Source organism: Schistocerca serialis, chromosome 6 (genome assembly GCF_023864345.2).
Source record: "Schistocerca serialis cubense isolate TAMUIC-IGC-003099 chromosome 6, iqSchSeri2.2, whole genome shotgun sequence".
NCBI lineage: Eukaryota > Metazoa > Arthropoda > Insecta > Orthoptera > Acrididae > Schistocerca > Schistocerca serialis.
The window spans coordinates 117181959-117204805 of NC_064643.1; the positions used below are offsets into that span (position 1 = coordinate 117181959).

The 22847-nt window shown below is 47.8% G+C and overlaps 1 non-coding gene across 1 annotated transcript; it reads right to left on the reverse strand.

Moving 5' to 3' along the window:
* Nucleotides 1–3304: 3304 nt before the first annotated feature.
* LOC126485604 (U2 spliceosomal RNA) lies at nucleotides 3305–3492 on the reverse strand. Its single transcript, XR_007588039.1, has one exon. It is a non-coding gene; the product is annotated as a U2 spliceosomal RNA (small nuclear RNA).
* Nucleotides 3493–22847: the final 19355 nt, after the last annotated feature.

A 22847-nucleotide genomic window follows, 5' to 3' on the forward strand; every position in this document is an offset into this window, starting at 1 on the left:
AATACCGAGCCTAGTGTCTGCCGACGGCGGATGTGAAGCGTGGCACACTTCGACGGCTTGAAGGTAAGCCCGGCCCACGTCGCCGCCTCACCCACAACATTGAGGAGCGTCTGCATCGCCTCTGAATCCCGCGCCAGAAGCACGATATCGTCCGCATACGCCAGTGCACTCACACTGACGCCGCTAAGCGGAATACCACACTCATTTCTGAGCGAGGTTGCGGCGCGAAGTACCGGCTCGAGCGCGAGGTTAAAGACGATGGGCGACAGTGGACAGCCCTGCTTGACCCCCGCCTGGATCTCTATCTCCTCCGTTAGTCCGTCAGATGTACGGACGCGGGTGGAGCAACCATTGTACATATCGGCAGTTAGCTGATGCAATTGCTCTGGCAGTCCCATCCTGCTCAGTACTCCAAGGAGGTGAGCGTGAGGCACTGAACCGAAAGCATTCGCCAGATCAAGCCAAGCAAAGCATGTTTGGCCTCCCCTGCGCCTTGCATCGTCAATCGCCGTCTGTACAATGAAGTTGTGCTCATAGCAGCCTTCAAAAGTGCGGAAACCCTTCTGTTCTGGGGAGAGCAGGTTCAAACGCTCTGCCCAGAGGGTAGTACGATCCGCCACAATTGCAGCAAAGAGCTTAGAGATGGTGGAGCTCAATGCTAAAGGCCGCCAGTTCGTCACGTCCGAGACGTCCCCTTTCTTATGGATGAGGACGGTAGTGGATACCTTCCACTGCACCGGAGTCTTCCGCTCATTCCAGCAGCGCGAGAAGATCTTAGCTAGCACATGGCAGCCAGGATCCTCACGTCGCAAGTCCGAGTAGGTGACTCCGTCTGCCCCAGGAGCAGTATTGCTCGCCTTCTGGAGCCGCTGTTGCACCTCCGCGGCGGTGATCAGCGACAGGACCTCCTCGCTGACATCAGGGGGCGTGGTGGCGGCAAAGTCCGGGACAGCAGCTGGTGCATGTGAAACAGAAAAGTCGGGTTTAGAATATACTTCCTTAAAGTGCTCCGTGAGCACGTTGCCATCGATTTGGCAGTACGGCGACGTCTCGCCAAGGACGCGCTGCATCGCCTTGCGCCGGTCCGCGCGGTACAGCATCTGAATCTCGGACGCTGCACTCGCGTCGTACCGACGCTCGGCGGCCGCCGCACGCCGTGCGCCACGTCCACCGCGCTGCCCACCGTGGCCGCGGCCAGGGGCAGGGGGAGGGGGATTGGCAGCAGCGTCGGCGCGGCCCTGCCCGCGGTGCGCTGCTCCTGGTGGCCCATCCTGTCGACTTCCGGCAGCCTGGCGTTGTGGCTTCGTCTCGGCGATCTCGGAGATGAAGTCCTCGACGACCGCGACGAATGCGTCCCACTGCTTGTCGTGGACGCTCTCCAGGGCCCCCAGCCAGCGCCGCTGCCTCTCCGTTAGCCGAGCGTCGGACGGGGTAGGGGGGGCGGAGCTGCCTCGGTTGCGCCCTGTTCGGAGGGTACAGGGGGGTCTGTCAGGTTTGGTGAAGGACGGGGGTTTTGCGGCGGAGGATCAGGACTGGGACGGTTGTTACGGCGTCGTCGGCATCTCCTCTTCTTGCTGCCACGTCTCTGAGATGCAGCTGCAGTCCCTCCGTTCACGTCGCGCTGCTCCGTCGTCTGCTTCGGTAGTGGTGCCGTGCTGCCATCTGGCGTGGGCCGCGCAGTGCTGCTTTCGATCGCCGCGCCGGTGACAGGTGGCGCAGCGGTAGCAGCAGGGGCCGGTGTAGCTTGCGCCGGCCTGGCGCTCGGGTCGGCCCGCCGCCGGCGCGAGAAACACGAGGTGTAGCTGATCGGGCGGACTGGGTGCCCTACGGTGGCTACCAGATGGCGCAGTGGTGGTTGGTGTAGCCTGCGCCGGCTTGGCGACTCCAGGTGTAGCTCGCGCCGGCCTGGCGCTCGGACCCGGTGCACCGCGGCTGTTGTTCGCCGCGCCGCCAACAGATGGCCCAGCGGTCGCCCGCGCCCTGCCGCCGGGCGCCCAGACGCGTTGGCTCGCGCCGGGCCGCTGTTAACGCGGACTGGGCGGTATAATGCGCCGTCGGTCCGGAGGCGGTCGTCTGCGTCCTGCAGCACGGCGTCTGTCCCTCCGTGGGGTGACAATGTGCCACTCATTGTCTGAAACAGGAGCTTTTTGATTATTAGCACTCCCTGCCTGAGCGGAGACGGAGTGACGGGCGTCACTCGACGTGGCCGCCGGCAGGGTAGAGGACACGCGGCGCGTGTACGTCTGCGACCGCACAAGCACCACACCATCCGGTGCATCCGCCGGGCGCGCGGCCTTTGGTGCGTCAATCAGCGGCGCGGCTGCGCCGTGAATGACAACACCAACGGTCGCGGCGAGCGAGGCAGCCTGCCTGCCACTGCCCACCCGCATCGCAGAGCCACCTGTTGGCGGCGTACCGAATGCGGGCGGCAGTCCCAGGCCGGTACCCACGCTCCCGACAGATGGCGGGCGGGAGGCGCCTGCGGCAGCCGCACGACGTGGCCAGCGTACGCCACTGGGTGCAATGGCCGGCGCGGGCAGCGGCGAGCCGCGGCCTTTGCCGGACACTGCGCCTCTGGCCGGAGCGACGCGTTCGGCGGCAGGCGTCGGCAGCGTGCTGCCTTCACCTCCCGAACTTGCGCTCGGCACTCGTGGCGACGCGGTTGACGTCGCAGAGCGTGTCGGCAGGGGCATGCCAGACCTCCTCGGCGTGCGCGCACACAGTACACACGACGCGGGGGCAGCAACCACCGCCGTCCTGGGCGTCGCAGACGCCTGCACACTCACACAGGGTGAGGGCAAGGCAGCCTGTGAGCCCACCTCGCTGCTGCGGGTCAGGACCGCCGCGTAAGTTAAACCTAAGTCCAGCCGGTCTGTCCTACTAGCTTCGGGGACCGGACTGGGCTGTGGCCATAGCCCCTCTCTATTATCTAAGGCTAGGCGGCCTGTGGTACTAACTTCCCGGGCCGCTTTCGCCTGTGGCTTTCGCCCAGCACTGTCCTACTAGCTTCGGGGGCCCTCGCCTGTGACCTCCCGCCGGCTGACCTCTCTGGGTGCCCCAGAGAGCCAGACACGGCATCGTGTCCCATACCCACTCTCCCCCGACTGGCAGCGCCGGGGGTTGCGGACTCTGCATTGCAGAGCCGCTGGTGTAGCCGCAGCGTCTTCAGCCGCGGGGCGGCTGCAAAACTGACACTCGAAAACGGGGACCGTTTCCGGGTCGTGCAGCCTCCTGTAGTGGCGGAGAAAGGCCGAGTGGTCCTTGTACTCGCCAAAAGTTGGTCTCCCGGCAGCCTTGGTGACGAAACAGATCCGGCAGCGGAAGACCTCCGCCGGCAGCGTCACCACAAGCTCCATTGTTCAGGTCGCGGACCTGAAACAGGAGAATAAAAACGACCGCTTCCCGGTGCAGTAATCAGTCCATTTCAGCTCATATTAAGCTGATAAGAACAGATACTACACATTGATCTTAGCCAAAAGGCCGAGAAGCGAACTATGGGGTCAAGGTGGTTGGTAGAGGTAGCACCTTTGCTTGGGGTTGACTCAGTACTGGTCCTCACCACCCCAGGGATGAGCTGAGGAGGTATGCAAGACCTTTGCCTCTGAGGAAGCTACGTCCAAGACCGTCCGTGCGTGGTGAAGAGCCACATCCTACACGAGGTGACCCTGTTAACGCAGAACACGGCGGATCTATAGGAGAAAACCCTGAAAAAAAATCTCACATTCCAAATCCTCAATGCGTCTGTACTCGAGTCGAGCGGCAGCGAGGTCAGCGTCTGTCCATTTAATAGGTGCGGCTGTATTATATGCTCCAGGAACTGACAATCCCTGGTTCTAAACACCCAGTGGAAACACTGGACCAAAACTTACAAGCTATCATGATTCGTGAGAGTAATGACAGAATTACCCCAGGTGGTAACCAATCCACTCGTCGACAGACGACAACTGGGTTTTCGGATTCTGGGGAACCCGGGCCATCACGACCAGAGTTCTCAAGCAAACTTCGTCCCAAGGTTCCCATGTACATTGGTACCTTTAACATTCAGACCCTAATTCAACCTGGAAAATTACACAACTTAGTAACAGAGCTAGACCAACAAAAAATTAAGATCTTAGCGTTACAAGAAACTAGATTCACGGATGAAAATACAATAGACTATGGAAACTATCGCATCTTCAAGAGCAAGACTGACAAACGAATTGCCAATGGTATGCCACTCCTGGGCATGGCATATGCGGTGCACAGAAATATATTAGGCTCAATTAGAGAGGTCTCTTCCATAAATAATCGCCTCATGACCATGCGTATCCAGTGCGCCAACAAGAAATACACATTGATAAATGTTCATGCACCCACAAACATAGACAACAGAAAACGCCAACTACAAACTGTAAAATTCTGGACTAAACTTGAAGATGTCATGGCCAAAATTCCCCGGGATGATATCAAAATCTTAATGGGAGATTTCAATGCACAAATTGGCAGAGAGAAAGAACACCAAAAAACTGTAGGAAAATATCCAGCACACAGATTCACCAACAGAAACGGACTGACATTTATTGAACTATGCCAACAAAATAATCTAAAAATAATGTCTACATCTTTGAGAAAAAAACCTAGAAAACAAAAGACCTGGAGGTCCCCCATACAAGAGATCGGCGAATATCAGATTGACCACATTGCCATCTCCTATTTCGTACAGAAAGAGATCCATAATGTCCAAGTCCGCAGAGGGGCGAACATTGACTCAGACCACTACTTAACACGCATTAAAGTGAAATTCACCCCAAAAAAATTCTATCCGAAGAAAACACACATGATGAAATTTGACACACGAACAAGCAAAGAAACCAATATGAAGGAGGAGTGGGAAAAGAAACCAGCTGACTCTTGGGAAAAATTTCGAACAAAAATTACAAAGAAGGCAAAAGAACTGATCCCATTGAAAAAGAACACAAAATACCCCTGGTGGGACTCTGGATGTGAAAAAGCGCTGGAAGAAAGAAAGAAAGCCTTTCTGAAGTATAACAGTAAAAAATCCCCAGAAAATCTAGATCACTTCCACAACACCAGAAGACAAGTGGCAAAAACAATCAGACAAGTCAAGAGGAAGTACCTCAAGGAACAGTGTGAGTCTATTGAAGAAAATTTCCGTAACTATAATGTACGAGACTTCTATAAGACCTTTGCTGGGAGAATCAATGGATACGGCTCACGAAATCTATGTTTCAGAAAACCAGATGCAAAACTAGCGCTCACAAATCGGGAAAATTGTGAGGAGCTGGCAAGATACTTTTCCGGACTCCTCAATTGCCCTGAACCTTCTTCAAGATTCCCTCAAGAAACTGCTATCTACACAAATCCAGAATCCCCACCACCTACACTAGAGGAGATCCAAAGACATATTCATAGACTGAAAAACAACAAAGCATCCGGAGAAGATAATATCACTGCAGAACTACTTAAAAATCTTGGACCAAATTCCCTCAAAGAACTCACTCAAATCATCACAGACATTTGGCAGACAGAAAAACTACCAGAAGATTGGAAATGCACCCTAATTCATCCACTGCATAAAAAGGGAGACATGGCAGATATAAACAACTATCGAGGAATCTCCCTTCTCCAAGTCACTTATAAAATCCTCTCAGCTTGTCTTCTTCAACGAACACAAGAACAACTCGAACACAGTATTGGTGAATACCAAGCTGGCTTTCGTCCTCACCGATCCTGTGCAGAACAAATTTTCAATTTGAAGACAACACTAAAATACAAAGCAGTCAGAAACAGTCCGATCATTTGTTCCTTTGTTGATTTCGCAAAGGCTTATGATTCAATCGATAGGCAATCTCTCTTTATTATCCTTGAGGAGCTAGGACTCGATCCGAAAACCCTAAACCTTATCAAAGAAACGCTCACAAACACAACTTCTAAGATAAAATTCCTGGGTGAAATATCAGAGCCCTTCCTGATCAAAACCGGCGTCAGACAAGGTGACGGCTTGTCTCCACTCCTCTTCAACCCTGTCTTAGACAAAGTCATCCGAGAATGGGAAAAAGAACTGAAGAATCCAAAATTACTGGAAGCCTATACAACTAGGAAGATCTAAAGATGGTATTAAAATTTCATGCTTGGCATTTGCAGATGACGTGGCCATTCTAGCAGAAAACGAGACCACAGCAATTAAACAGATAGACATTCTCAAAGAATGTGCCGAAAAAGTTGGGCTACAAATTTCCTTCCAAAAAACCAAATTCATCTGCTCAAAATTTGAAACTCAAAAACTGACTACAAAATATGGACAAATTGAGAGAGTTCCATTCTTTAAATACTTAGGCGAGGTCCTAGAACCCACAGGGGAAGAGAAAACTGCACAAAAAGTTCGACTGCAAAAACTGAAAAGAGCATACTGGAAAACCCACAACATCTACAATAAAAAGTGTCTCTCCATTCACTCAAAAATACGACACTACAATACAGTAATCAAGCCCGAAGCACTATATGCCAGCGAAACACTCACACTCCATAGAAAAGGCGACCTGGAAGGCATCCTGAAAGAGGAACGCAAAATTATCAGAAAGATTCTTGGCCCAAAAAGAACGGAAGATGGATACAGGTTACAGTCTCGGAAAACTACAGAAAAATTATCTAACCTCGCCGCAGACATCCGGAAAAGAAGACTAAAATTTTACGGTCATATCCACAGACTCCCAACACCCAGACTCTCGCACAAAATTTTAATATACATTGAAAAATTGAAAACCATACCCTGGATACAAGAAACCAAAACAGATCTAGCAAATGCACAAATAAATTCTTCAGAAGTTACAAACAGAAATGTATACAGGCAAAAAATCAATAGTTGGAAAGTACAACCCGAGAATGAAGTTTGCAAGAGACAGGGGACAAAATGGACAGAGGAAAGAAAGAGAATTCATGGGGAAAGAATGAGAGAAGTTTGGAGAATTAAAAAATTGAATCGGAAAAGCTTTGCGTGATCCGTATGGGTCCAATCGCACATAATAATAATAATAATAATAATAATAATAATAATAATAGATAACTATGGTGCGTTTAAAATTACTTGCGACTTTTGACAGTTCGGTACGGAGCGAGTTGAGGGGAGTGTTGTTGTCAACACGTGCCAGCAGGCGGCTTTATCGCCACGCCTAAAAGGAGCCGACCGCCAGGTAAACATTCTTTAGTGGTAGAGAAACGACAATAATGAACAGAGAACGTTCTTTGTTGACTCGCATACTCTATTTCAGTGCGTAAAATTGTAGGTTCGTAAGTAAGCTGCTCAACTACTTGATTGTCCGTACTGTCGTTAATTCCAGAGTACAGCTTCTCACAGTACTGTTTCCACCTCACAACAACGTCTTTCTTGTCTCTGATAGGATTACCTTTCTCCTCATATACCACCCACGTACAAGGATATATCAGACATATTCACATGAAAAAACCTGGACGCAGATCTAAGAACTAACGTCGGATCACCCCCCCCCCCCCCCCCCCCCCAGCAAGTGGATATATCGGCGATGCGATCGAGCCACCAGGACTGTGCCACAACACAAATATCGACTGGGAACAAAACGAAAGGTGGCTAAACAATCACTGACGTCAGCTCTCACCTACGAATCAAGGAAGTCATAGGAACGTTGACCTACAAAATAAAAACCGGCCATAAACGTGCACCATCAATGTGATGTTTCAAAATTCCAAATTCCACACTTCCACCCCTAAACCAGGCGCTCAACCTCCTAAAAAACAGCGCAAGCTACAGATGGCTACAAACTCGCAACTCACGGGACAGAACACGAGGTGAACAAGCTTACCACGGAAATCCATCACAGAGTCCAAGAATGGAAAGGGGAAGGATGAGAGGACCGAATTAGTACACTCCGGCTCGTAAATAGAGAAGATTGGAAACTCATTATAAACATCAGAGGTTCCAAACAAAGAGAGAAAATCGGAGCTCATACGAAACAACCCATTAGTCTTCGAAGCACATCATGCAGAACTGTTTGCAACAACATATGAGCAGCAAAACAAGATAGAGGATGTTTGACTCTGTAACTCACTCCAACTGCCATCTAGCAGCAGCTTCCAAACTGGGCAGGTCAGTATAGTCTGTTCCCTGTCAGAAGACCTTGTAACCTACGTGCAGAAGTGGATATCCCAGGTCCTTTGTGCGCGCAGTTAAGATTAGCGCCGTTGTACGAGGTGCATTCAAGTTCTAAGGCCTCCGATTTTTTTTCTCCGGACTGGAAAGAGATAGAAACATGCGCATTGTTTTAAAATGAGGCCGCGTTCATTGTCAATACGTCCCAGAGATGGCAGCACCGTACGGCAGATGGAATTTTACCGCCAGCAGCGAGAATGAGAACTGTTTTAAATACTTAAAAATGGCGACGTTTTCTTTACTTGAACAGCGTGCAATCATTCGTTTTCCGAATTTGCGTGGTGTGAAACCAATTGAAATTCATCGACAGTTGAAGGAGACATGTGGTGATGGAGTTATGTATGTGTCGAAAGTGCGTTCGTGGGTGCGACAGTTTAATGAAGGCAGAACATCGTGTGACAACAAACCGAAACAACCTTGGGCTCGCACAAGCCAGTCTGACAACAGGATCGAGAAAGTGGAGAGAATTGTTTTGGGGGATCGCCGAATGACTGTTGAACAGATCGCCTCCAGAGTTGGCATTTCTGTGGGTTCTGTGCACACAACCCTGCATGACGACCTGAAAATGCGAAAAGTGTCATCCAGGTGGGTGCCACGAATGCTGACGGACGACTACATGGCTGCCCGTGTGGCATGTTGCCAAGCAATGTTGACGCGCAACGACAGCACGAATGGGACGTTCTTTTCGTCGGTTGTGACAATGGATGAGACGTGGATGCCATTTTTCAATCCAGAAACAAAGCGCCAGTCAGCTCAATGGAAGCACACAGATTCACCGCCACCAAAAAAATTTCGGGTAACCGCCAGTGCTGAAAAACTGATGGTGTCCATGTTCTGGGACAGCGAGGGCGTAATCCTTACCAAGTGCATTCCAAAGGGCACTACGGTAACAGGTGCATCCTACGAAAATGTTTTGAAGAACAAATTCCTTCCTGCACTGCAACAAAAACGTCCGGGAGGGGCTGCGCGTGTGCTGTTTCACCAAGACAACGCACCTGCACACCGAGCTAACGTTACGCAACAGTTTCTTCGTGATAACAACTTTGAAGTGATTCCTCATGTTCCCTACTCACCTGACCTGGCTCCTAGTGACTTTTGGCTTTTTCCAACAATGAAAGACACTCTCCGTGGCCGCACATTCACCAGCCGTGCTGCTATTGCCTCAGCGTTTTCCAGTGGTCAAAACAGACTCCTAAAGAAGCCTTCGCCGCTGCCATGGAATCCTGGCGTCAGCGTTGAGAAAAATGTGTACGTCTGCAAGGCGATTACGTCGAGAAGTAACGCCAGTTTCATCGATTTCGGGTGAGTAGTTAATTAGAAAAAAAATCGGAGGCCTTAGAACTTGAATGCACCTCGTAACGGCCAAGCAGCTGGCTTCGACGTCCCGTAGCAGACGGACGTGTATGTCGCTCAGCTAAGCCAGGAGCCACAGTTGGCGCACTGCCTCTGCACATTGTAAAGGTTATTAGAATAAACATCTATACCAGATTACCAGATACTGTGTTCCGTCTAATTATTGTGAGCCGAAATAAGGGGAGGACAGTGAGTCCTCTCGCACTATACGCTCAAACTCGAATGTGCTAGCATGGGCGGAAGAGCCCGTGCGTTCATTTTTTGGTCCTCCGGGCCGGATACTGTGACCAAGCGGAATTTACGTTGGCGCGAATTTTTTTTCCGGTATTTGTGAACTTATAAAAAATCACGAGTGAGTTGTGCACGTTATCGTGTCGGTGACCGCTAACTAGTGTCCCTAGGCCTGGTTCAAATGGCTCTGAGCACTATGGGACTTAACTTCTGAGGTCATCAGTCCCCTAGAACTTAGAACTACTTAAACCTAACTAACCTAAGAACATCACACACACCCATGCCCGAGGAAGGATTCGAAACTGTGACGTAGCGGTCGCGCGGTTCCAGACTGTAGCGCCTAGAACCGCTCGTCCACCCCGGCCGGCTCCCTAGGCCTGTTCGGGACTTACACAATAACAGCTATAACAACAGTGATCTGTATATTTGTGAACGTTTAATGTGTTTCGAACTCGAAACGCGAGGAGCACAGAAACGTGTCGGTGCCAGCATCATTTACATCACCCCCTGCTCCCACCGAAACTTCGCGCCGTCGGAGACTGCAGCGCCTGCCACGCCAGCTGCCAGTGCCCGTGACACCGCTGCAGTTCCAGTCCGTACTGCCTCGTATTGCCGCTGCAGCCTGGTAAGTGCAACTGTTGGCTTGTTTTATACAGTCTGCGGCCAGTACCAGCATCGAAATGCTGGAATCAAAACTAAGTCGACTGACTCGGATTCAGACTGATTTTGAGTCGTCTCAAACATGGCTAGAAACTGAAGACGAATCAGGAGATCATGGTAATGACTGGGCAGAATACGATGACTCGTGAGACTTCGTTTGTCTTTCGCTGTCTTTCGACTTGAATCTGTCAGGTTCAGTCTCATTATGAATAATAATTCAACTGATGACGTTCAAAAACTCCATTACCTTAATTCGTCTTTGGGAGGTGAAGCTAATGACCTATTGAAACACATACCTGCCACAGCAGGAAACCTATCGATAGACTGAGGATTTATTACACAGATGTATAATAACCCAAAAATAATTGTAGCCAGACATGCTAAGGCTTTGTTGACCTTACCTACGGCCGGCCATGGCGCAGCGAGCGATTATAGGCAACTAATTAACCACGTATATAGCCATCTGAAGGTCTTAGAATCTCTCAAACCTGATGTTCCACTTCATGAAGTGATTCTTTCGGAAGAGATTTTGTCTAGTATGCGACCCACGGATCGTCATGAGTGGGAGGTACAGATGTCTGGGTCGACATTCACCACATTAAATCAACTGATAGATTTTTTGGAAGCAAAATGTCAGGCCTTTGAGTTGATCAGGTTCAGGGATAACACCTCAAGGGATCCGCAAGGAAATGCCAATAATTCAAATCAAACGAGACATGTGAGGACGAGGGCTCATCTGGTTAATGCTGACGCTGAGGAGTCATGCAATTTTTTTTAGTGAACCTCATGCTATCACCAAATGCAAGGGGTTTCAATCACTGAAAATCGATGAGCGGCGTGCATAGGTGACAAAAAATAAGCTTCGTTTTCTGTGCATCCGCTTTGCTCATTTCTCGATTAAATGCAAGATTTCTCCTTGTAAGACCTATAAGGGAAAGTACAACATACTGCTCCACAAGCCTGCTGATCCACGGAATGGGCAGAATAGTGAATCCGGAGACCATTCCTTGGCCCATCAAGTTATGAAGGGGAAAGCAAATCTAAATTGTAATGTTTTGTTCGCAACAGCTGTTGTCAACATTAAGGGCAGCATGGGCAGACAGCAGATCTGCAGAGTTCGGCTAGACAGTGCGAACCAGCTACCCTTTATATCTAATGACATAGCAGAGAAATTAAAACTGAAACGAAGAAAACATTCACTTCCTGTGAAAGGCATAAACAATGCCTTTGCAGCCTCACTGTCTTACACCCGTAATTTGAACTGTCGTCTAGGCTCAACAACTTTCATGTTAGAATAACTCGTGCTATCGTAGACAATGTCGCCAGTGACGCACTAGCGAGATATACAGACACAAGGTCCTGGAGAGTCCCGTGTAATAATCTGCTCGCTGGTCCAGAATTCAACAAGCCTGCCACAGTAGGTTTAATTCTTGGTGATCAGGTTTTCTTTGATGATGTATGTAAGGAAAGGCTGGTGAAACCAAGTCATCCTTCACTGATCGAAACAAAATTTGACTGGATTTTGTCTGGTAGGATGCCATCAGCTACGTGCAACATGCCTCGTTCTACAGTGACCTCGTGATTTGTAGAGGCGGCAATTTAGATGTCAAACTGCAAAGGTTTTGGGAGCTAGATGAACTGTCTAGGAAAACGATGAGTAAGCAGGATAAAATATGTGAGGTTCACTTTCAGCACCAAATGGCATGAGATGAAGAAGGGAGATTTATGGTTCAACTGCCAGTGAAACCTAACTGTAAACCCTTAGGCGTATCACGACACCAAGCCTCTCTGAGACTGGCGCATCTTGAGGAGAGGAGAGGAGATTTAAAAGGCAACCGAATCTGCAGAAGGAATAAGCTGCATTCAGGCATGAATATGTTGAACTGGGACACATGGAGGTCTCTAATTCTCAATGTATTATTGGTCCAAAGTGTTACCTTCCACATCATGCTGTCTTCAAGGGATGCAGCTCCACTACTAAAGTTGAGGGCAGTATCTGATGGTTCTGCTGCCACTTCTAATGGAGCATCTCTCAATGATACCTTGATGGTTGGTCCCATTGCCCAGATAGATGTATTTTCCACTGTTATAAAATTTCGCTCCTTTAATGTGGCTGTTAGCTGACACCGCAAAAAATGTATCACCAAGTGTGTCTCCATCCTGATGATAGGAACTTCCAGAGAATTCTGTGGCGGGAATCACTGTCTGAACCGATGCAAGAATATAGACTGTGTGCACTCACTTATGGAACTGCTCCTGCTGCCTTTCTTGCTACTAGATGTCTTCAACAGTTACCTTTGGAAAATCAGAACAGGTTTCCAATGGCATCGCAAGTGTTGATGTCTAGTTTTTATGTAGACGACTTCTTAAGTAGATCAGCTACAGAATCTGAAGCTCAGGAACTTCAAACCAAGCTGACTAAACTACTTGCTTCTGGAGGATTTTCCACTGAGGAAATTGTGTTCCAGTAGTTACATCGTCATGGAAAAAATTCCTGTGCAGGACAGAGAAACGTCTATGCCTTGTCATTTTACTGGTGACCAAGCCATAAAAACGTGAGGGGTATTATGGCACCCTGGCTCTGACACATTCCAGTGTCATGTGCAGCTGAAGAGTCATTGGCTCTCAAAAGTTACCAAGTGCAGTGTCCTGTCTACAATAGCATCAATCTATGGACCACTGGGGCTTCTAGATCCAGCAGTCGTAAGACGTAAATTGTTCTTACAGCACTTGTGGCAACTAAGCCTTGATTGGGATGAAACTTTCCCATCCGACCTCACTGATGAATGGAGTGCCGTTTGTGCGCAACTGCCTTCCCTAAATGGTATTTTGATTAGCAGCAAAACCATTCCTTGCACCCATTACGCTAAATTAGAAATACATGGTTTTTGTGATGCTTCACAGTTGGCATACGGTGCGTGTGTATATGTCAGATGTGTTCTTCCCAATAACAATGTGCCAGTCTCATTGGCTGCAGCCAAATCTCGGGTTGCCCCTGTAAAACAACATTCTGTTCTACAACTGATATTTGTGGTGCTCTGCTTCTTGCTCGACTTTTTCACAAGGTGGCCAATGCCTTAGACATCATAGATAGTGGCGACATTTATTTGTGCACAGACCCACAATAGTTCTCTGTTGGCTGCAGCGTAGTCCTGGACATTGGAAAACTTTTGTTCCCAACAGAGTCCCTGAAATTCAGGAACTTTCTTCAGCTGGAGACGTGTCAAATCAGAGGATAATCCTGCTGACCATTTATCATGTGGTATTAATCCAGCTGCTTTGAGTTCACTTGTTCAATGCTGGTCTGGACCATCATGGCTATCCACTTGCGACCTCAACTGCAACACCTGTACTTCCCTTAGTGTAGAAAATGGGCCGGACAGAAGGTATATACAAGTATCCTTGCTGTCAGTCATTAAACTTGATGATGTACTGCTGTGTAAGTATTCGTCATTCAACAAAACTTAAAGAGTTTTGGCCTATGCACTGAGGTTTGTTAATAATACTGGGCTTCAGCAATCAGACAGGATAACTGGGCCACTCACACCACAGGAATGCCAAAACGCTATCAAAAGGGCCTTTGGCACAGCTCAACATAATGAATATGGTAACGAGATCGCTTTGTTGAAGGCCAGTTCCCCTATTCCACATAATAGCAAATTGAGGGATTTGCAGCCGTTTGTTGACGCCGAAGGTATTTTACGAATGGGACGGAGATTAAGGAATGCTGATGTACCATATGATGAGTTCCATCCTATTATGGTACCGACTAAGCATCATTTGACAAAAATTCTCATGAATGTCTTGTGCACACTGGCTCACAGCTTTTGTTGGCTATGTTGCGTAGGAGGTCTCGGATCCCCAATGGGCAAAACACATCAAAGGGGTTAACAGGAAATGTTTAAAATGTTTTAGGCTTAAGTCCAAGACAGCAGTTCAACTCATGGGTCAGCTATCTGCAGCTATAGTAAACGAGTCTCGTGCATTCCAACACTGTAGAGTAGATTATGCAGGCCCTGTTGCTGTAAAACATGTTGGAAGACGGGAGTAAGGTTACCACCAAGGCTTATATTGCTTTCTTCATTTGCATGGCAGACAAGGCCATCCACTTAAAATTAGTTAGTTACTTGGTAACAAGTTCATTTTTGGTCACCCTCAGGAGATCCATTGCAAGAAGAGGGAAACCTTCTCACATTTTCAGTGACAATGGCACCACATTTCCAGATGCAAACAATGAACTCGAACGTTTTCTCTCTAATGATGCTACTGTTGAAAGTGTGGTGAATTTTTCGACTTCAGAGGGAATTGTACAGCAGTTGCATCAGTCCTTTTGGAAGAGGTGGTCCACAGAATACATACACGATCTGCAGCAACGCAGGAAATGGACAATGGAAGCAGCATGGCAACCCCAGATCGGCGGTCATGTGCTGGTCAAGAAGGATAACTTGCCCCCCTTAGTGTGGACGCTGGGTGTCACTGACCAGCTGTTTCCTGGGCCTGATAAGTGTGTGCGTGATGGTGAAAACCGCCAATGGGAAGATTAAGAGGCCTATACCAAAATTGTGTCCCCTGCCTAAGCAGTGAATCAGGTAAATATTCCCTCAGATCTGTGGCCCACTGCCCACTGCCAAATTGCTATTTAGAGGAATAACCTTTTAATTCATAAGATCAGCTTGAGGAGAGCTGTGCATGTTTTCTTGTGGACTGACTGCTCTTAGTACTGATTTTCATGTCTTTATGCAATATGACATTAATATTTTCTTTTGTGTCATACTGTAACACCTATATCGATTGGAAGTAGATTTATACTATGTACATGTGTATCTATGATTATGAAGTGTCCGCGTGCATTCAACTTGGCAGAGCGATCAGCTGGCCGCCGTGAGGCTGCAGTAGCGGCAGTAGGAATAGATGACGTCGCATAGGAATTCAGTGGACCGTTTCGGTGGAGAATATTACCGAAATGAAAAGAAAATCGGACAGGGTATTAAGTAAAAGTGAAAAGGTAGACAATTTGTGTGAAGGGGAGTCGTCAGGGATCGCAGAAGGGCGTTGTCCGAAAATGAAAAGGAGGTGGAAGCAGTTAGCGCCGCACAAGGTGCGCGACCAGCAAGTTTAGAGGAAAAGACTGGTAAGAGGAAGGTAGGCGCCGTGCAAAGCAAGCGAGCTGCCGACGTTAAGGAAATTTTTACTGAAAATAGAAACATGGTCGATATAAATAGCAATCTGGAGGAGGATGGAACCCTCAATAGTGTGCATGCGATCCTGGCTGTAGAAAATTTCGTACAATAAATTGTTGGTGATGGTCATGAAGATGTAGATTTAGATGAATATAAGCGAACCACTGAAATCCATGACGATTATACTAAATATTAAGTTAAAGTTGACGTCATCTGAAGTCGTATTGAAGAAACGCCTGTGAGCGAAAATGAATCAGAAATTTTAGGAAGTGATCGTAACAATGAAAATAACGAAAGATCAAAAGAAGAGCTGGCTTGTTGTCTTAGAGTAGCATTCAAGCTAGACTCAGACAGTGAATGTGAAATTATAGTTCAGGCGAAGAAAACATAGAAATAGAGGAAAGAGAGCAAAGCATAACAGAAAATATAATCTGAAAAACAAAACGAGGGCTTTTCTAAACAAAATCCGGCGATAGATACCGAACCGGAAAAGAAAGAGCTACTCGATTATACGATACCGGGGCAGGATCTGATTTAGAGTCGTGAAAGACTTCAAAATCAGAACACCGAAAGAGCCACCAGATATGGATGACGGTTCCATATAGTGGCAAGAGTTGACAAGAATCGTGCAAGACGAAGACATTAGGAATCCCACCAGGCATCGGTGATTGGTCACTAAATAACAATTTACTGCCACCACAATCATGAGGCAGGTTTATTGCAGACTTTGAAAATGTAATGAATTCTCTAATGAATTCCCTCCATCATGAAACTACACGATTTACACCTGAGGAAATTCTACTTAATTACAAGAGCAAGAGTATAATTGAAGAAGCCTTACAGTTTCCACCCTATGTAGAGCTAGATCTGAAAGAGAAAAAATACTTAGTACGAAAACGAATAGAAGAAAAAGTGGAAGCCAGATCTAAAAGGCACGATAAGGGCCTTAAAGTGACCAAATTCAAAATTGGTGATTTTGTTATCGTAAAACTCACGAAAAACTTAGTGAAATACACCAGGAAATTTCTAAATTCAAATATATACTTATAATGGCCCCTTTGAAGTGCAAGGAACTCGCACACTAGTGCCTATTATCTTCTTTATCCCAAGTCAAAGAAGCCATTGCGTGTTCGTAATATTGTAGATTTAAAACTTTATGCCCACAGAAGTGAATAATAAGGGTCACAAGTAAAAAAGTGCCTATGTACTTTATATGTTCTTGTTCTTGATGATGTATTACTAAGTGTTGTCATGATGGAAAAATCTTTTCTGTTGTCAGACTACTGATGCATGTCTCTAAGTTTCAGATTAGATATAACATAATAAAATATGCAGTTTATGTTAACTCCAGGCTATGATTTGTACGAGAACCGCAATAATGGAATATTGCAGTAAAGTGTTGATGATGAAAATAACAAAGGACTGCCCTGAATACAGAGTAGGCAGCATCAAAGACTTGCCAAACTGGGGCAAGAACGTATGTCTGAATATGGTAAAATGTTGTGAATCATGGACTGCCGTTCCTCAGTGATTGGCAGTGTTCGATATTGAAGTTTCCTTATGTTTAAATTTGTGTCTGAAATGAACTGCCATAATATCCAAAGTGGGCAATCAAAGGTCTAAAGCATAATGAATATACAGTAGTGAAGTACTTGCAAACAAGGTCTGGGTTGTTTTGCGGGAGGAGACCAAACTGCGAGGTCATCGGTCTCATCGGATTAGGGAAGGATGGGAAAGGAAGTCGGTCGTGCCTTTTCAAAGGAACCATTTCGGCATTTGCCTGAAGATATTTACGCAAATCACGGAAAATCTAAATCAGGAAGGCTGGACGCGGGATTGAACCGTCGTCGTCCTGAATGCGAGTCCGGTGTGCTAGCCACTGCACCACCTCGCTCGGTAACAACGACTGCCAAATGCTATTGCAGGCAGCAAAATTATTTGGTTATTATCTTAATTAATGTTCTGTGCGTTTTGCTATGGTTTTCAAAAATGGACTGTCTGGTTCAAGTGAGAAAATAATACTAGCTTCAATTTAAATATGTTTATATGTCTATGTAAATATCAAGGAATGAACTGCTATTATTAGAAGCACCATTGAAAATTTTTTGCTTAATAATTTCAAAACTAATCTACAGGATGTGTAGCGTGTACAATGTTAAAATTTCTTGTGATATTGTTATGCGTGTACTTGATTATGTATACATACATTTTTTTTTGAATGCTTACAACATGCTATGCAATATTCCTGGTGATGTAGAAAATCTTGATTACTGCTTAACTTATTGTTTCATAAAATAAGAGTCAATTATCATAGGTCTACAGAACTGAATATTGATGCTTATGTCTTGTTTTGGTACTAATGTGAATGAAGCGCATTGTGTTTTATTGTATTTTGTGACTTTTTTCTATGCCCAACTCCGGTTGGATTGATTATTTTTTTGACTGCTCGACACCACATAGGTGTTATTGATGTTTCATTGTTGTATCCCTGTCAAGAAATCTCAATGAAACATGGGGCATGTATAGCACATATATCGATTGGAAGTAGGTTTATACTATGTAAACGTGTACCTATGATTATGAAGTGTTTGTTCTTTTTTAGTTACGGTCATTGATTTATGGTAGGAAAGTAAAAGTTCGTAAGTAAACTTGTATTGTGAAATGTAAAAGCTGTAGGGAAGTCCCTCCGCAAAGGAAGTGGCTTGGCGCGATGTAAAAGGTGGTTTCGGCGGTCGAACTGGGCGGCTACTTGGTGGGAACGATATGCAGTCAGTGGCTAGCCATTGTACAGTATATATCGAGGGTGCGTAAGGAGGCATTTGGAAGCCGCCGCTGTTTGCTACGTTATTTAGGAAACTAGTAACACGTGTTTCGTAACTAAGGAATATGCGCGACCCTCCAAGTAAGTTTGTAACTTTTTATTTTCCAAGTTTATTGTTAAATTTTTAATGCTTATTAGTAGAGACCCGATTATATGCATTTGCATATTGAATATTTGGCTCCTTTTCACAGGTTATTGCATATTTTAACTAAAAACTGGGGCCGATGCATATTTTCACTCTGTGTTTAGAATATTTTAAAAATTTAGGCGGGCTGTCTCTAGCTTGATCTAGTTTTGATGTCTCACAGATTGACTGCGACCTAGAACTGCGTGCAGTCACTAACCGAGAGGCCACAGCCTGGCGAAACCATTACAGGAGAGTGAAAGATGTGCATCTACCTTGCACTTCTTTCATTTATTTACGATACTGTAGTCAGATTATTATCATTACTAATATGGCAATGGCATGCTCGCTGTTCTGCTGATTTTTCAACATCGACAGCATAATGAAACTGGAGAGAGGATTGGAGCAAGTTACTTTCATTTTATTTTCATATTCAGAAGTCTCCATCAGTTGGCTTTCCGTTTCCCGTGCTGACCTCCGAACTTGAAGCATGGGCCGGTAGTTTGAACGACTTGGAAAAGCCAAAGTAGTCCTCCTCCTTATTCTTCTAAAACTTAGTTTCTCCTGCATGTTTGGCTCTGTAAAGAGGCCTCCCTGACTAAATTCTATCCAATCACGAGCCACTCCGCCAAGTCAGGAGTGTGTGCTTGAACGGCAGCTAGTTCGGAGGCAGATCCGTGCCTCCTGATTGGCCGGCGAAATGTGCGCCAATCCCCACTCCCACAATGCCCGCCTCCGCTGGAGCAACGGCAGTAAGCGAAATCCAGAAGAAGGCGGTTGCAAGCTGGTAAACATGCGTGCTCTTGCTAGGTTCAGAAGAGTGCGTTTACGTATTAGCTATTGGATCCCGTCTCTTACCTTTCACTAATTATTAAAGTAAATTCTTCTCAGGATGGTCAGTCCCACCTTTCCTCGTCCATTTCGAACGCTAGTATTGTGGGTGACTGCTGAATTTAGGCCATATCCCCCTGTGCTCCCCAATCTTAACATCCATATGTGATGAAATATGTATACTCAATAATTATACTTCGCTTTTACAGGTGTAACCTCGATTTATAATAAACTGGTGTGCTTTTAACCCGACTTTTAATGAAAATTGTTAACCCCTTTTATAGAGAAATCAATGACATACTAGCATCGCAAAGCCCCCTGTTAAAAATGCTCCTCTTAAGAAGGTAAAATTAATTGTAAACTCAATGAGTAGTTTTTGTTTGATCGTGGTGGATATTTCTTATGCAGTCAGACGATCCCTGCGCCAGGCCCTAATCCTTCCTGATGCGCCGACGACTCTTGCATGTGGTTATCTGTATGAAATTCAACTCCAGTCCTCCCTTCTAGATAGGGGAAAGTCACACTGATAGTACAGTTGTGAGCAAAATCCACGTTATGTGGTGTAAGGAGAGGTCCTGCTATTCCCGATCCCTTTTAATGGGCAAGACACCTCTCTTAAACCCCGTCTTCGTGGTGCGGCCTCTGTGACGCGTTCCCGTCCCGCAGGCGGCACAATCTTTCACTAAGATTTTGCTAATCGTTCACACTGTCTCGCCTCTTCTCACGTTCATCGCAGTGTCTATTGGCGGCCGACATTCTACCCTGGACTGCCTCGCTACGCCCACACATCTGGTGCAGTTTATGTAATGCTCTTCGATTTGTTTTGTTAATTTCGTTTTGATCCTCCTTGACGCGAAGCAGCGACGGAATTTCTGCGCTGACTCCCGTTCCTACTGGCTGCGCCCTATCGCAGTCGTCGCTAATTTTTGTGGACAGGTGGTCTAACGAGGCTGAGATCGATTTAACTGTTCAGTGACCTTACCAACCTCTTGTTTGTTGAGTAAGACCTTTTGGCATATTTTCTGCACTAATTCAGCTTGTTCCTTTCTTACTTCTACTGCACTTCTCGAGTTTTATTGGGATCTACATCCGTCACTACTCCTTCACTGCCGCCTGCATTACTTTCAATGGCAGTTATACGGCTCTCCAGCAGTTGGTTCACGCTAACTTGCCCGGCGCATTCAACTGCTCTTTAGTCACACTGGAAGCAGCGGCGTGAGGCAGTTTTTGTCTTGCAGCTCGTAGTGCACGTATCATGGACACTACAAAGACTTATAGAGGAGGTGAGAGAACCTTTTTGTATGATACACGCGATCCTGATGACAAGAAAAGTCCGAAGAAGGCTGAAGCTTGGAGGGATATAGCCGCTAAGCTGAATCAAAATGGTAAATATTTTTGCAAAATTTTAAGTTCCACGGAAGCACAAATGTAGTAAAGTATATTATTAAGTTCTGGAATTCAAAAAATTGTTCAAATGGCTCTGAGCACTATGGGACCTAAGAGTTGCTAACACATGAGTATGAAGGAGAATCTCAGGAGCAGTGCACCGAGGTTTCGGAACCATCTTGAGCACGAAAGACAACAACCGCTAAAAAAATGAGAAAGCAGGGACCAAGTGCTGATGCTGAGTGTGTGAATAGTTACTTGCAAAAGAAACATCAGTACAAGGATAAGCATGACGAAGTTGATCACTTATTTTTAAGCTATGCAAAAACATACAAACGCCTTACAGTTAGATCACAAGCCAAGTTTAAAGTGCTACTGGCACAGTTATTTGCGGAGGCTGAGCTCGCAAAATTGGCGGGAGTAACTATGACTCTCTTAAGGTGGCCAAGTGGCGGCGGTGTGGCTGCATCCGGACTCGGCTTTTCGAAGCGCGGTCTTGATGTAGTCGCGCTGCTACTGCGAGGTGCCTTCCTTGGGTTGTAGTTACAGGGAGAGTGATGCGCAATACATGGGCCTAGCCCTCTTAGCCTCTCCTCTCCTGCGGTCTTCTCCCCTTCTCGTGGGCCCGCTGATTTTAGCAGAGTGGAAGACCGCACCAGGGGCTTGGGGGGGTTACCAGCCCCCCCTCGCACTATCCCTTTTAAGTTGGGGGCAGCACTAAAGGAAATACAAGTGGTGGCCCTTCCGCTGAAGGTGCCACCCCAGCTTCCCCAGCACCTAGCCGGCCAACCGGTCGTGCCGTAGATTTTGTAACTGTTGCAGCTACTTACGCCTGTAGTGAGTGTCACCGCAGCTTCACAACCAAGAACGGTCTCGGGGTCCATCGCCGCCGCCAACACCTTGCGGCCGCCAACGCGGAGATCGTCACGGAGAGGCATTGCGCGAGGTGGACGGAGGAAGAAGTCCTGTCGCTCGCCAAGGCGGAGGCCGAACTGTTCCTTGAGAGGGACGCCCGGTTCTTCTTTGTCAACCAAGAACTGATCAGGATGTTCCCCGACCGAACGCTCGAGGCAATCAAGTGCCAAAGGCGGAAAGCTGCCCACAAGGAGCTTGTCCGCCAATTCATGGAGGCGCTTCAGATCGGCCGGGGGGAAGAGCCGGCGTCCCGCCGGGGAGCGGCGAGCCCACTGCCTGACGCGGGCGAGGCCGCTGTGCCGCCCGTCGACGCAGCGGAGGACTTCGCGGCCGACACCACCGGGCCGCCGCCGGAGGGGCCGACTGACGCCGCCATCTGGGAGCATCTGGCGGGGCTACCTGCTTCCGCCCAGCGCTTCTCTGCCCTGGATCGAGTCATTGGTCTAGGGCGGGGCACGCCGCCCGATGTCATCCTGGGCATGCTCCCGGATGCCCTTGCGTCGGTCGGGTCCAGAGGGGAGAGATCGTTCACCAGGACACAGCGGCCGCGCCAACCATCTAAGCGGCCGCCTGCCGCGCCGCCGACGCAGAAGCGCAAGCGGCGCCGCTGGGAATATGCGAGAACGCAGGATGCCTTCCGAAGGTCGCGTGCACGTTGCGTGCGCGGCCTCTTGGATGGCACCCTGCTCCAGCCGCCACCTGCCATCCCTGGTCTGCTGGACTTCTGGGCGGACCTCTTCACTAAGAAGCCCATCTCGACCGCGGGCTTCATTCGTGACCGCCTCCTCCCGCACTCGGAGCCTGTCGCTCTCGAGCGCCTATGGGGGCCGGTCACACATGAGGAGGTCGCCGCCGCTTTGCCGCCCAGGGGATCAGCGGCCGGGCCGGACGGCCTTACCCCAGCGGAGTTGCGGCGTCTGCCGCACGAAGTCCTGGTGAAAGTGATGAATCTCTTCCTTCTGGCCCGCGCCCTTCCGGAACGCCTGCTTCGCGCGCGGACGTCCCTTCTCCCGAAAACGGCTGCACCAACATCCCCCGCTGACTTTCGCCCCATTACGGTCTGCTCGGTGCTGGCGCGGACCTTTCACAAGGTTCTCGCGTCACGCCTGATGCGCGCATGTGCTGTGGACGAACGTCAGCGGGCATTCATCCCTCGGGATGGGA